Source organism: Haliotis rubra, unplaced genomic scaffold, assembly GCF_003918875.1.
Source record: "Haliotis rubra isolate DU_JTF1 unplaced genomic scaffold, ASM391887v1 Scf59, whole genome shotgun sequence".
NCBI classification, from domain to species: domain Eukaryota; kingdom Metazoa; phylum Mollusca; class Gastropoda; order Lepetellida; family Haliotidae; genus Haliotis; species Haliotis rubra.
In genome coordinates, this window is record NW_025767290.1 from 2,683,737 (window position 1) to 2,697,606 (window position 13,870).

The following is a 13,870-nucleotide window of genomic DNA, read 5'->3' on the forward strand; positions in this document are numbered from 1 at the left end:
ATGAAATCTCTTTCAACATTTCTACGAACAAAATCGTGAATTTCAGCTCTGTAATTTCGGTGATAACTCTTGATTACTGTGATTAGTATTTTTCCCTGTTTTGCTAGTTCAAAGATTCACATCAATCCGCGCATGACTCAAGGAAGTGGGGATTAATCTAACAAATTGATTGTTTATGCATACAGATAGGACATTCTGATTTAACGTATTGCACTTGAAAACTTCAAAATCGAAATTTGTTTTGCCTTCTGATAATTGAGGCGTTAGAAATCATTCTGAAAGATACGAATCGATTGGTCGAACTTGTCTAACCATGTTTCATGAGCTTGACGCATGGTCAAGTTCGGGAGGCCAGTAATTGTTGAGTTTAATCAGGAATTAATTCCAACATTTCCTACTTAAACTACTGTCTATAAAAGGCATGATTGACTTGGCCTAAGGAATTGATTTTATCTCAATATCTTTATCTTTCCTCGTAAATCTCCCTCCCTTGTTCGACGTGTTTATGGGAGGAACCCGAATCTGTTGCATGATAGGGAGTTGTTATCGTCGATGTCCAGCATACAACGTTTAGATCGATACCTGAAGAATCAGTAGCACAGTTGTTGGTGTGTTCGATTGTGTCGGGTCACCAGACTGGGTTTGATTTCCGATACACTAATGCCGATATTATATTGGCGATGTCAACCAAAACACGTGTTATTCAAACATTAGTTGTAGAATAATTTGGATTTAAAGCGGCTTAAACTGACATTATATGAGTCATACGATGGCATGCCATGGTCGGCTTAATGTGGGGGCAAAGCCCGAAGTACTCCCGGCGTCAGGCGTTTGCATTAGGTGAACCAACGAACACGGGTATGGTGCTGACAATACTGGAAACATACCAGGATTCGAACCCAAACTCATAGGTTTGATCTGACGTGTCTAAGAAACGCAGCTCAGTCCAGCGAATTTAGGCGCCTTGGACAACTGACCCACCCGGCCTGCTCGTAAATTGTAATGAGTGAGTGAGTTTAATTTTACGCATCGATCTGCGCAAATGGGAACCGATGACATGTGTCAACCAAGTCAGCGAGCCTGACCACCCGATCCCGTTAGTCGACTCTTACGACAAGCATCCGGGTTACTGAAGATCAATATTCTAACCCGGACCTGAACACGGGTTTCGTAAATTGTAATGCTGACTTTGAGATACAATTTGAAATGACAACTTTCAGAAGATGATGAAAGAACGACCCTAGTCTTTGGTTCACTCTCTGTTCACTTCGGACTGTAGTGTGCCTGAATTTGGTGTAATGCCGCATGACAGTTTAATGCAGGTAAAAAACATCAGAGTGAAATAATTTCATCATTTACAATCTAGTTCTATATAAAAACAAACAATCAAAAACCACGATTGTTAATTTCATATATAGATAAGATATGTACACAGGTAATTATATATTGTTATATTTCGTAATAATCTCACTGAACAAACAGGCCCACCCTAATTGCGTCATTTTGAGGAAGATTGCATCGACATTTCCCAATCAGTCTCCACTCGCCTAAACAAGTTAAATACGCAGGACTTTAGTTTGAATTAATTGTAATCGCAATATAGTATTTCTTGAGGTTAAAAATATACATAAAAATCGCCCTGATTCACACGTTTGTACCAAAGTGCTCATGCCCTTCTCGTGCCATTCCTTCTCGTGAGTTACGGAGTGCAGTGTCAATCCTATTTATAGTTTGGGGATTTTATTTCGGTTTGAACGGTCAGGTGCGTGAGGATTCGGAGTTACCTCCCTTTGGTATAGTCGATCAGCTGAGGCCATATTGGAAGGGACGGAAAGAAAAACGAGTCTCCATTTCAGGTGAATATTTTCCGTGATTATGTTTCAGTCTAGCTTAGAAGTCGTAGACACTGTTTAGACGATAACGTAATATTCCATCACGTTTGTAGTGTCTATAATGTGACGGATGTGGGAACAGTCGTCCACGATGCGTAATGTGGCACGATGTCAGAATATATGAATATTGATATAGACCTAACAATTTCACAACCAGCCTTATGTAGCAGGTTTTCTTGTATCAAAGGCAAATTAAGAAATATTCATATTGAAGTTGCAAATGAAATGCCCTGATGGTAGTATGTAACAATAGGTAGACCTACATACAATTCCAATTTTAAATAAACAGTAAATTAGACATGTTCAATTGATGTCATCAAATTCATAATGGACATACATTGCGCACTGGTCTTATTACGGGAACATGTATAAATAACTTATTTCATTTAATATAAAAGACACAGTATGTATAATCCATGTACTTTAAAGACCCCACAGGAAGATCTGTGGTAGAAGGTGTTTTCAGCATATATGCTTGTCAGGAAGTCCTACTTGCTGACTTTGTTGATGTGTATCATTGTGTCTCATCTGTTTGATTCCTGCTATTAATGTCAAACAATGGATTGCCAGGTCCACAGTCAGTTATTTTTATACTGCTGTCGTGTAGATTGAAATATTGCAGGGTGTGGCATTAAACAACAAACAAACAACAGCTTGTATAGACAACTGACAGCTGGTATGAACGAGGTGCCAGTGAACTTTTATTATGTCCAATTTTCATTTCAACATTAGCATGATCAGTGACAATGATAAACAGTCAAATTGCTTTTTACAAAATATCGTGCATGAACTGGGATTTATCTGGAATTCTGAACTTAGTGTTCTTTACTGCCAAAGTTGGAAAAACATTACAGGTGTTTTCTTTTTGATATTTTATTATTGGATTCAAAATAGTACTGAAACACTAATCACGAAAACCTCCTCCTGAATTTGTCATGTATTTGCTTATCATTTGAACAAAAGTCACCTCTACAAGTCATAACATTAGTTAGTTTTGACTACAGTGATCATAATAACATAAATGTTTTATTGACATTTGCTGAGACTTGGGGCAAATGTTGGCCTCAGGATGATATCAATCCCTGATTAAAGTATAGTATTAAGTCTGATAGTATTGATGATCCAATGCATATCCCCAGTTAATGTACTAATACACCTAAACAATGTTACTATAGGCTTCTGCATGTAATGACACTAGTGATGGTCCGATTAATTGAAATAATCGAAGATTGGTCGCAGTGACTAAGCGACCAAGCAATCAAACATGTTTTCTCATAATCGAACATGACCAATCTTGGAACACTTGTTTGCATTAACAATATTTTTCACAAGGCTGGTTTTGTCTGTGTCATTAAATTTACATTTCATAAGCACTACAAGCTCGTTCGAGGTCATGATTGAATTTATCTTAAAGAATCGAGGAAATATGTGTTCCTAACATACTAATCATCATTTAAATATGCAAAATTTGCAAATGGACTTTAAGCAATTTGCAAAAAAAAACCCAAATTACTACATGTTTTTTCTTTATTTTTTGTGTGTGCATTAACAAAAATAACAGGGACATTTAATAAATTATGCTTACCAATTATTTTCGATGATTGATCGGTTGTAATGGACCAATCATCAATTATTAGATTTCAACCAATTCCCAACACTAAATGACACATTGTACACCAGCTGAGCACTAATGTGTCAGTCAGTGTATTGATAATATACATGATATATGTGGCGAAAAAAGTTGGGCTTTAGCATTGTGATAGCTGCAGGTTTCCAAAACACCTTTTTCCACCACAGTACAACATATTGCTAAGGTCCAAATGTATGCAAGTTAGCATAGAACTAGTCTGTCGTTCAGACCCTGAAGCAAATATATCCAAGAAAGCCCACGCAAGTCTAGAAAATGTGGCAAGTCTAGATTTCTGAAAATAAAGAAAGTCTCAGGGCTCCTTTTTATTATATTTTTTTTTTTTTACCATGAACTTTTTTTCAGTAAAATATGTTCATTTCAGAGACTAGTTGCTAGTCTAGCACACATCCTGCTCAACGTTGTCCAGCAATTATTGAACTGAGATGGTCTGACTGGTCATCTGTGTTAATAGCAAATACGAAAAAAGGACGTTTCCTAATCTCTACAATAGCTGGATGATATTAATAGCCTGACTCTGCATTAACTATATAGTCTACTAGCCCATACATGTCCTTTAAGACCAATTTCAGGAGATGTTAGTGTTTTATGGACTAATATTAGCTGCTATTACAAGGTTAAACAGAAATTAACAAGACTCTGGCATTGGTCAATTTGTCAATTGGTGTTACATTTGCAATTTTATATGATAATTACCTTTTTGGAAACAAGGTGAAATTCTTTGTTTTACAGTATTTTCGGAATGTTCATCATAATGCCCACTTGAACATACTGAAAAATCAGACTTGTGATGCTTCTCATAATTATCAGGTGACTACAAACATTGATTTGGAAACTCTCCATAGAATCGTTAGATGTAAACAGTTTTGGATAGGAGTGCAAAACAAACTAATCCCATCATGTGAGATTTTATTCCATGGCTTTTCTCACCGAAAAGGGTTGCCAGTTTAGAAATTTGCAGCAATACTATACCAATCAATGTTTTGTAGAATGGCGTAATTATCAAGATAGTATAGGTAATCACCAGATTGTGTTATGCTATATGTGTGTACTTGGTTTATACAGATTTATCAGTCATAGCTAACTTTGACAATATTTTGTCACAAAATCCAAGAGGTATTATTCATCATCATCTTCAACTGTAGTCATCATGGTTATAAAACAGGTTATCCACAGCGCATTCGTAATGTTACGTCCTATCATAACTCTATAGTTTATCAATACCGTAGGCTTATGAATGTCATAGCGCTACGAGGGTTTTGTGTCCTGTGTATATAGTTCAGACCAGAAATTCCTCTTTTGTATATTGTGGATATAGTTCAGACCAGAAATTCCTCTTTTGTATCCTGTGTATATAGTTCAGACCAGAAATTTCTCTTTTGTATATTGTGGATATGGTTCAAATCCAAAATTCCTCTTTTATATCCTGTGTATATAGTTCAGACCAGAAATTTCTCTTTTGTATATTGTGTATATAGTTCAGACCAGAAATTCCTCTTTTGTGTTCTGTGTATATAGTTCAGACCAGAAATTCCTCTTTTGTATATTGTGGATATACTTCAGACTAGAAATTCCTCTTTTGTATATTGTGTATATAGTTCAGACCAGAAATTCCTCTTTTGTATATTGAGTATTTAGTTCAGACCAGAAATTTCTCTTTTGTATATTGTGGATATAGTTCAGACCAGAAATTTCTCTTTTGTATATTGTGTATATAGTTCAGACCAGAAATTTCTCTTTTGTGTTCTGTGTATATAGTTCAGACCAGAAATTCCTCTTTTGTATATTGTGGATATAGTTCAGACCAGAAATTCCTCTTTTGTATCCTGTGTATATAGTTCAGACCAGAAATTTCTCTTTTGTATATTGTGTATATAGTTCAGACCAGAAATTCCTCTTTTGTGTTCTGTGTATATAGTTCAGACCAGAAATTCCTCTTTTGTATATTGTGGATATAGTTCAGACCAGAAATTCCTCTTTTGTATCCTGTGTATATAGTTCAGACCAGAAATTTCTCTTTTGTATATTGTGTATATAGTTCAGACCAGAAATTCCTCTTTTGTGTTCTGTGTATATAGTTCAGACCAGAAATTTCTCTTTTGTATATTGTGGATATGGTTCAAATCCAAAATTCCTCTTTTATATCCTGTGTATATTGTTCAGATCAGAAATTCCTATTTCATGTCCTGTGGAGAGCAGGAATTCAGCCCACATCAGGCCTGGAGAATGCCCAGCTTGATATCAGTCTTGACATGCCAACTATTTTCACAAAGCAGCTATCTGTTTATATTTTATGCTCCACATCTGCTGTGTTTCTTTGTCAGTTAGACTATTTTGATTGATGACAACCTTTTGACTGACCATGCTGACAAAGCGTACTCTGAGTAACAATAACAATATAAAACATGAATATTAAACATGTGGGATTGATAAGCTCCTTTGTTAGACGTGATGCATGTTTTTGCATGTTTAGCGATGTTATTCCTTGACATGCTGAACAAACATGGCCGACAGCGTTCCCTTGGTGATCTACAGTTGATAAGTGTTCCTGAGCATGCGATGTCCTACTCCAATGCATTAAAGAGCCTGTATGTCAACTGTTCTGAAGCATTGTATCAAACAATAGCTGGTGACCCCAGAGCCTACTTGCTTCTCCTCAGCTTATACTCCGAGAGAAGTTTCTGCTCCAATTACCACCCATCAGGTGTAAACTTATCACATGACTGGAGTTTTCTCTTGTTTGTAAACAAATGCGCTCATACTGAAATTTGAACAGATGAACCTAAGACAAACCTTTTGGTGCATTTCAATTTTTTACACATTGTTTTGCTTTCATATACAGATATATCTAAATGATTGTGACTGTTAAAGCCATTACAATGTGGCTTTACACATCAAACATACTGTATTTTTAGCTCTTTGCAAGCTTTAACGACAGCATGTAGGGGACAAATTTGCAAAAAGAAATATTATCTCATGATTTAGGTAATTTTCTCAGAGTTATGTATATATTTTATCACACATGTTTGTCTTAATATGTAGAGCTGTTAAAAACATAACAGATGAAAAAAACCCAACATATGCAATATCTTGAATAGTTGATCACAGGATTGTCTGGTCCAGAATCGAAACTTTACAGACCAATGCCATATAGCTGGAATATTGCTGAGTGCCAACCAACCAACCATAATATTAATGAAAGTGCACTCTCCAAGACAGGTCCATACAGTTGACATATCTAGTGACGATAAGTCATTACCTCATCATGCTTGAGGTTGTGTTGTTTGTATACCATGTTTACAAGATGTGCACAGAGCTTGAAACGGCCTTGAAGCTTTTACTTAGTCTTTGAAAGGTTTAAACCTGGTATTTACCATTGAACATGTTGAATGGCCTTGATAATAAACATCACTTTTAGAGACCCTGAGTTACACCCATAGTACAAATTAGTGGGGTTTTGATCTACATATATTTAATACAAGTGTTTGTGTAATTGTTGGTGGATGGATGCAATAATAATCATCATCACAATCATCATCACAATCATCATCATCACAATCATCATCAATATCATCACAATCATCATCATCATCACAATCATCACATTCATCATCACAATCATCATCATCATCATCACCATCACAATCATGATGATCATCGCAATCATCATCATCAATCATCATCATCACCATCACAATCATCATCATCATCACAATCATCATCATCATCATCATCACAATCATCACATCATCATCATCATCAATATCATCACAATCATCATCATCACAATCATCATCATCATCATCAATCATCACCATCATCAATCATCATCATCACCATCATCATCATGATGATCATCGCAATCATCATCATCAATCATCATCATCGCAATCATCATCATCAATCATCATCATCACAATCATCATCATCACAATCATCATCATGATCATCTTAACCCTGCATAATAGCAAGTAAACTATGTAGGTGACTTTTCAACCCTTGTTTGCATGATATACGTTGAATTACGTTTGTTTTACCATGTTTACCAAAGGAATGCAGTTAGGATGGAGTTTGTCTTGAAATGTATTGAATGTGCAGCATCCCTGGTTTAACATCACACTCAGTATGAATACTATGATGTCAGTATGGCCTCTATGTGACAGTTTGATAACTATATCACACACATGAATATGATGTATTCTGACACGTGGTGGTGAATAACAACTAGGTTTATTCTTTGTAATCATGTTTCATTGGTATTTCTCAATTTCATTGTGTGAGCACTGATTATGCAAATAGACAATATATATAAGCATGATGATATGTTTACAGGGTAGCATTAAAGTTCAAAGACAATGATATAATAATCCGCTAATAGTGCAATCTAGTAACTCTATAGGCTTACTACAGTACATACTCACCTTATTAACACCTGATTAAAGGGCAAGAAGTAGCTCCTAAATAGCATTACAAAGAACCCAAAGGTCATCATCCACAAAAATACAAACTTTCATCTGCTCAATGCCTATCAAAGTCTAAATCGTGTCCCTTGAAAAGACCTTTAGTATTCTTACTGAAGCATTGTATTAACCTTGTTCTGAAACAAGAGGCAGAAAGAATTGCAATGTCTTTCAGTCTTACCTCAGATAGCTTATAAATCAAATACAATTAGATGAGATTTTAATAGAATTCCAGCTGAACTGTCCCTGGCTGTGTGAGAAACCTCTAAAACATCAGTAATAACACAGCATTCAGGAAAAATATATTTTAAAATAAATACAAAACATTTAACTACAAGATGAGATAGCCTTTTTAAAAATGGATATATCAGCTCACAGGTTGTTTCTATATTTCTTTATCATTAATATAATACAAGGACACAGTGTAGATGTTAGTTTGTAAACAACTTCCTCTGTGTATTTTAAGATGAAGGATGATTTGCAGAAAAGGATATTAAAACGAGAGATAAACAGCTTGGTGATTGATAGTCAATGATCATGTTTAAGTATTATGCTATTAAGTCCATATGTACATAGTGTTAGTATACTACCTTAAAATAATATTGTTTGTAATGTCAACAGTATCATTATAATCAGATGTTAACTCTGATAAGATACCTATGTTATCTGACAACCCTTCCACAGAGTTCTTCTGGTTTAACAGTGAGCAAACTTTGACCTTGATTGTCAAATATAATTGCCTAATGTTTACATAATTTATCTTCACCACCTTGATTCTGAAAGTATTTACGTGCAAAATTGGTTCTTTAAGTTTGGTTTTGGAAGTATGTACCCGGTATATGGATGATGATGATGATGATGACGACAGTGATGATAGTGGTGGAGGTGGTTGTGTGTGACACACGTGAACCTAATATTATGTAATTTTCATTATCAATATGAGTCAATATTTTCATTCAATAACCCGGGGCTTGTTTCAGTAAACAATCGTAGTGTCACCCAAACACAAGCCTAGATAAAGCAAATGAGTTGCAGTCTTGGTGCCAAGATCACTTTGTGGAATAGGCCCTTATTGTGTGACCTTGAATGTGTCCTGCTTCCTGCTCTTTGTGAAGTAAGCTGCCTGTAACGATGGCAGAAGGTGACAGTGATATCAAACAGTTTGATTATGTTGTTGAATAGTGCAGAGTTATAAGTGCTTTGTTTGTGAAAGAAGCGTCATGTGAAGTTATATTTTGCATGCTCCAGTAATATTTTTAAAAAGATTTGACCCCAGGCCTATACCTGTATGGCTGCCATTGTATCGTGTCACATGGGGATGAATAACTTCTAAACTTAAAATGTAACAAGTGAATTCTTTTTGGACTTGAAACAAAAACTGTGGTAGTCCTTTGTGCTGTATGAAATGGGAGTAATAAATTCAGCTTTTGTAAACACTGTAAACATGATAAACGTGATAAACAGGTGTGTTGCTGGAGAACATTTGTTAAGCACTTATACATGTTCAGGTGAACTTCTTCATTTGTTGTGTCTGCAAACAGCATTCCAGACACAATCTTGAACATGTTCGACATCCTCTTTAAAGCTTGTATGTTTTTATTTATTTCCAACATGCACCAAGTATGCAGTATGACAAGTATTTTTATTTGGGATAAGTTTTGTAAAAGGTAGTGTGGAGATGTTCATCATGTTTATGTAATTGATGTTCTGGTAGTTCAGTTTGAAGTTATGTACAAACGTTTGTCACACAGTTCAGAATGTTCTTGTGTGGCGTTACTCAGTCTTGTCATACACCAATAGTCAGACTAGTTTGGGTGTATGTGAGAAGCTGGGGACATGTGTCATGTCTTGTTGGTAACCATGGGGATAACAGGGCAGCTGGGGTTGCCAAGTGGTTAAAGAGTCTGCTTGTTAAGTCACAGGTCTGGGTTCAGTTCCCCACTGGTGCATTGTATGAAGATACTGGTGTGGTGGGTTCCACAATGACATCGCTGGAATAGTCCTAAAAGCAGCATTGACATAAGACTCACTTGTTCATGGTGATAACCATTTTTGTTGGCATGTTTTATTTTTCCAACAGAGACAAATGATTGATGATGGTGGGAGTTGGTTTATTCAGCAATTTAATGGATGTTTCTCTGGTAGCAGTCAGTTCCATCATTAAAATGATAATGATAATGATGTGGTGTTGATGATGATGATAATGATGATGTGGTGTTGATGAGGATGTGGTGTTGATGAGGATGAGGATGATAATGATGTGGTGTTGATAATGATGTGGTGTTGATGATGATGATAATGATGATGTGGTGTTGATGATGATGATAATGATGATGTGGTGTTGATGATGATAATGATGATGTGGTGTTGATGATGATGATAATGATGATGTGGTGTTTTTGATGATGATGATGATAATGATGTGGTGTTGATGATGATGATAATGATGTGGTGTTGATGATGATGATAATGATGATGTGGTGTTGATGATGATGATAATGATGATGTGGTGTTGATGATGATAATGATGATGTGGTGTTGTTGATGATGACGATGATGATGATGAGCTGGAGTATGTATCTATCGCACCAAATTCTATCCCTGCTAAGTCTTTACGGCCATAGTGCAACACCATTCTCACCCTGGCTATTGGATCTGTTTGCTCTCAAATGTCATGCTTGTTCCCCTAGGGAGTCTACATGGTGATTCTAGGTTAGATGGTGTGGGTTTGGTGGTCAGGGTCGTGGGCTGATAGTGTATCATTGTACCTTGGTTAGACGGATGATGTTTCAGTTGCTGTTATAGAACATGTAATTTGCTGGAGGAAGGAGGCGGAGAGTAGAAATACACAACACAATGTTCTTGGGACACCAAGCATTAGGACTGTAATGATGCATCGAACTCTCTCATAGCAATTAATCAATGGTAGAAATGAAAAACTATCGATGCATTGATACTACTTATGTGTGACTATCGATAGTTTAGTAATTGACTTCCGTTGATAAATGCGCAGCGCAAAATACAGGATGTTTGGGTGCAGACGTGCAGCTTCATTGAGTTATTCTTTAACCATGTTAACTGTTTGCTTGATCTGGGCTTCAGGTTTCTTGTCAGCTATTAAAAGAGACTGAAACTACTTCAACTTGTTTTTATTTCATATAAACTATACATTCATTTGGGAAATGACTTCAAATGAGACAATTGAAGGAGAGAAAAACTATTGCAATAGCATTGCAGTGTGTGTCTGAGTGGGCTGTCCACGTCAAACTGTTGGCCAGTGTGTGTCTGAGTGGGCAGTCCACGTCAAACTGTTGTTACCCTGTGTAATGGTCATCGTTAAGGAGTTAAAGCAAGGACTGGTCAGTGTGTGTCTGAGTGGGCTGTCCACGTCAAACTGTTGTTACCCTGTGTGATGGTCATCGTTAAGGCGTTAAAGCAAGGACTGGTCAGTGTGTGTCTGAGTGGGCTGTCCATGTCAAACTGTTGTTACCCTGTGTAATGGTCATCGTTAAGGTGTTAAAGCAAGGACTGGTCAGTGTGTGTCTGAGTGGGCTGTCCACGTCAAACTGTTGTTACCCTGTGTGATGGTCATCGTTAAGGCGTTAAAGCAAGGACTGGTCAGTGTGTGTCTGAGTGGGCAGTCCACGTCAAACTGTTGTTACCCTGTGTGATGGTCATCGTTAAAGTTAAAGCAAGGACTGGCCAGTGTGTGTCTGAGTGGGCAGTCCACGTCAAACTGTTGTTACCCTGTGTGATGGTCATCGTTAAAGTTAAAGCAAGGACTGGTCAGTGTGTGTCTGAGTGGGCAGTCCACGTCAAACTGTTGTTACCCTGTGTAATGGTCATCGTTAAGGCGTTAAAGCAAGGACTGGTCAGTGTGTGTCTGAGTGGGCTGTCCACGTCAAACTGTTGTTACCCTGTGTAATGGTCATCGTTAAGGCGTTAAAGCAAGGACTGGTCAGTGTGTGTCTGAGTGGGCTGTCCATGTCAAACTGTTGTTACCCTGTGTAATGGTCATCGTTAAGGCGTTAAAGCAAGGACTGGTCAGTGTGTGTCTGAGTGGGCAGTCCACGTCAAACTGTTGTTACCCTGTGTGATGGTCATCGTTAAGTTAAAGCAAGGACTGGTCAGTGTGTGTCTGAGTGGGCAGTCCACGTCAAACTGTTGTTACCCTGTGTGATGGTCATCGTTCATCGTTAAAAGTTAAAGCAAGGACTGGCCAGTGTGTGTCTGAGTGGGCTGTCCATGTCAGACTGTTGTTACCCTGTGTGATGGTCATCGTTAAAGCGTTAAAGCAAGGACTGGTCAGTGTGTGTGTCTGAGTGGGCTGTCCATGTCAAACTGTTGTTACCCTGTGTAATGGTCATCGTTAAGGCGTTAAAGCAAGGACTGGTCAGTGTGTGTCTGAGTGGGCTGTCCATGTCAGACTGTTGTTACCCTGTGTGATGGTCATCGTTAAGGCGTTAAAGCAAGGACTGGCCAGTGTGTGTCTGAGTGGGCAGTCCATGTCAAACTGTTGTTACCCTGTGTGATGGTCATCGTTAAGGCGTTAAAGCAAGGACTGGTCAGTGTGTGTCTGAGTGGGCAGTCCATGTCAAACTGTTGTTACCCTGTGTAATGGTCATCGTTAAGGCGTTAAAGCAAGGACTGGTCAGTGTGTGTCTGAGTGGGCAGTCCACGTCAAACTGTTGTTACCCTGTGTGATGGTCATCGTTAAGGCGTTAAAGCAAGGACTGGTCAGTGTGTGTCTGAGTGGGCTGTCCATGTCAGACTGTTGGTCAGTGTGTGTCTGAGTGGGCAGTCCATGTCAAACTGTTGTTACCCTGTGTAATGGTCATCGTTAAGGCGTTAAAGCAAGGACTGGTCAGTGTGTGTCTGAGTGGGCTGTGCATGTCAGACTGTTGGTCAGTGTGTGTCTGAGTGGGCAGTCCATGTCAGACTGTTGTTACCCTGTGTAATGGTCATCGTTAAGGCGTTAAAGCAAGGACTGGTCAGTGTGTGTCTGAGTGGGCAGTCCATGTCAATCTGTTGTTACCCTGTGTAATGGTCATCGTTAAGGCGTTAAAGCAAGGACTGGTCAGTGTGTGTCTGAGTGGGCAGTCCATGTCAAACTGTTGTTACCCTGTGTAATGGTCATCGTTAAGGCGTTAAAGCAAGGACTGGCCAGTGTGTGTCTGAGTGGGCAGTCCATGTCAAACTGTTGTTACCCTGTGTGATGGTCATCGTTAAGGCGTTAAAGCAAGGACTGGTCAGTGTGTGTCTGAGTGGGCTGTCCACGTCAAACTGTTGTTACCCTGTGTAATGGTCATCGTTAAGGCGTTAAAGCAAGGACTGGTCAGTGTGTGTCTGAGTGGGCAGTCCACGTCAAACTGTTGTTACCCTGTGTGATGGTCATCGTTAAGGCGTTAAAGCAAGGACTGGTCAGTGTGTGTCTGAGTGGGCAGTCCATGTCAAACTGTTGTTACCCTGTGTAATGGTCATCGTTAAGGCGTTAAAGCAAGGACTGGTCAGTGTGTGTCTGAGTGGGCTGTCCATGTCAAACTGTTGTTACCCTGTGTAATGGTCATCGTTAAGGCGTTAAAGCAAGGACTGGTCAGTGTGTGTCTGAGTGGGCAGTCCACGTCAAACTGTTGTTACCCTGTGTAATGGTCATCGCGGCGTTAAAGCAAGGACTGGCCAGTGTGTGTGTCTGAGTGGGCAGTCCACGTCAAACTGTTGTTACCCTGTGTGATGGTCATCGTTAAGGCGTTAAAGCAAGGACTGGTCAGTGTGTGTCTGAGTGGGCAGTCCACGTCAAACTGTTGTTACCCTGTGTGATGGTCATCGTTAAGGCGTTAAAGCAAGGGACTGGTCAGTGTGTCTGAGTGGGC

The 13,870-nt window shown here is 38.5% G+C and overlaps 1 protein-coding gene across 4 annotated transcripts in view; it reads left to right on the forward strand.

Moving 5' to 3' along the window:
- The window catches only part of LOC124255049 (inositol hexakisphosphate kinase 1-like), a 50,471-nt gene that overhangs the window by 9,520 nt on the left and 27,081 nt on the right, over positions 1–13,870 (forward strand). The window contains exon 1 of one of the 4 annotated variants that reach the window (XM_046688886.1): positions 1,757–1,856. The exons of 2 other annotated variants lie outside the window; for them this stretch is intronic. The gene's annotated coding sequence lies outside the window, so the exon portion shown is untranslated. Of the gene's footprint in view, positions 1–1,756; positions 1,857–4,065; positions 4,118–13,870 lie in introns of those variants that run through there. One more of the 4 variants, XM_046688890.1, reaches the window with a different exon arrangement.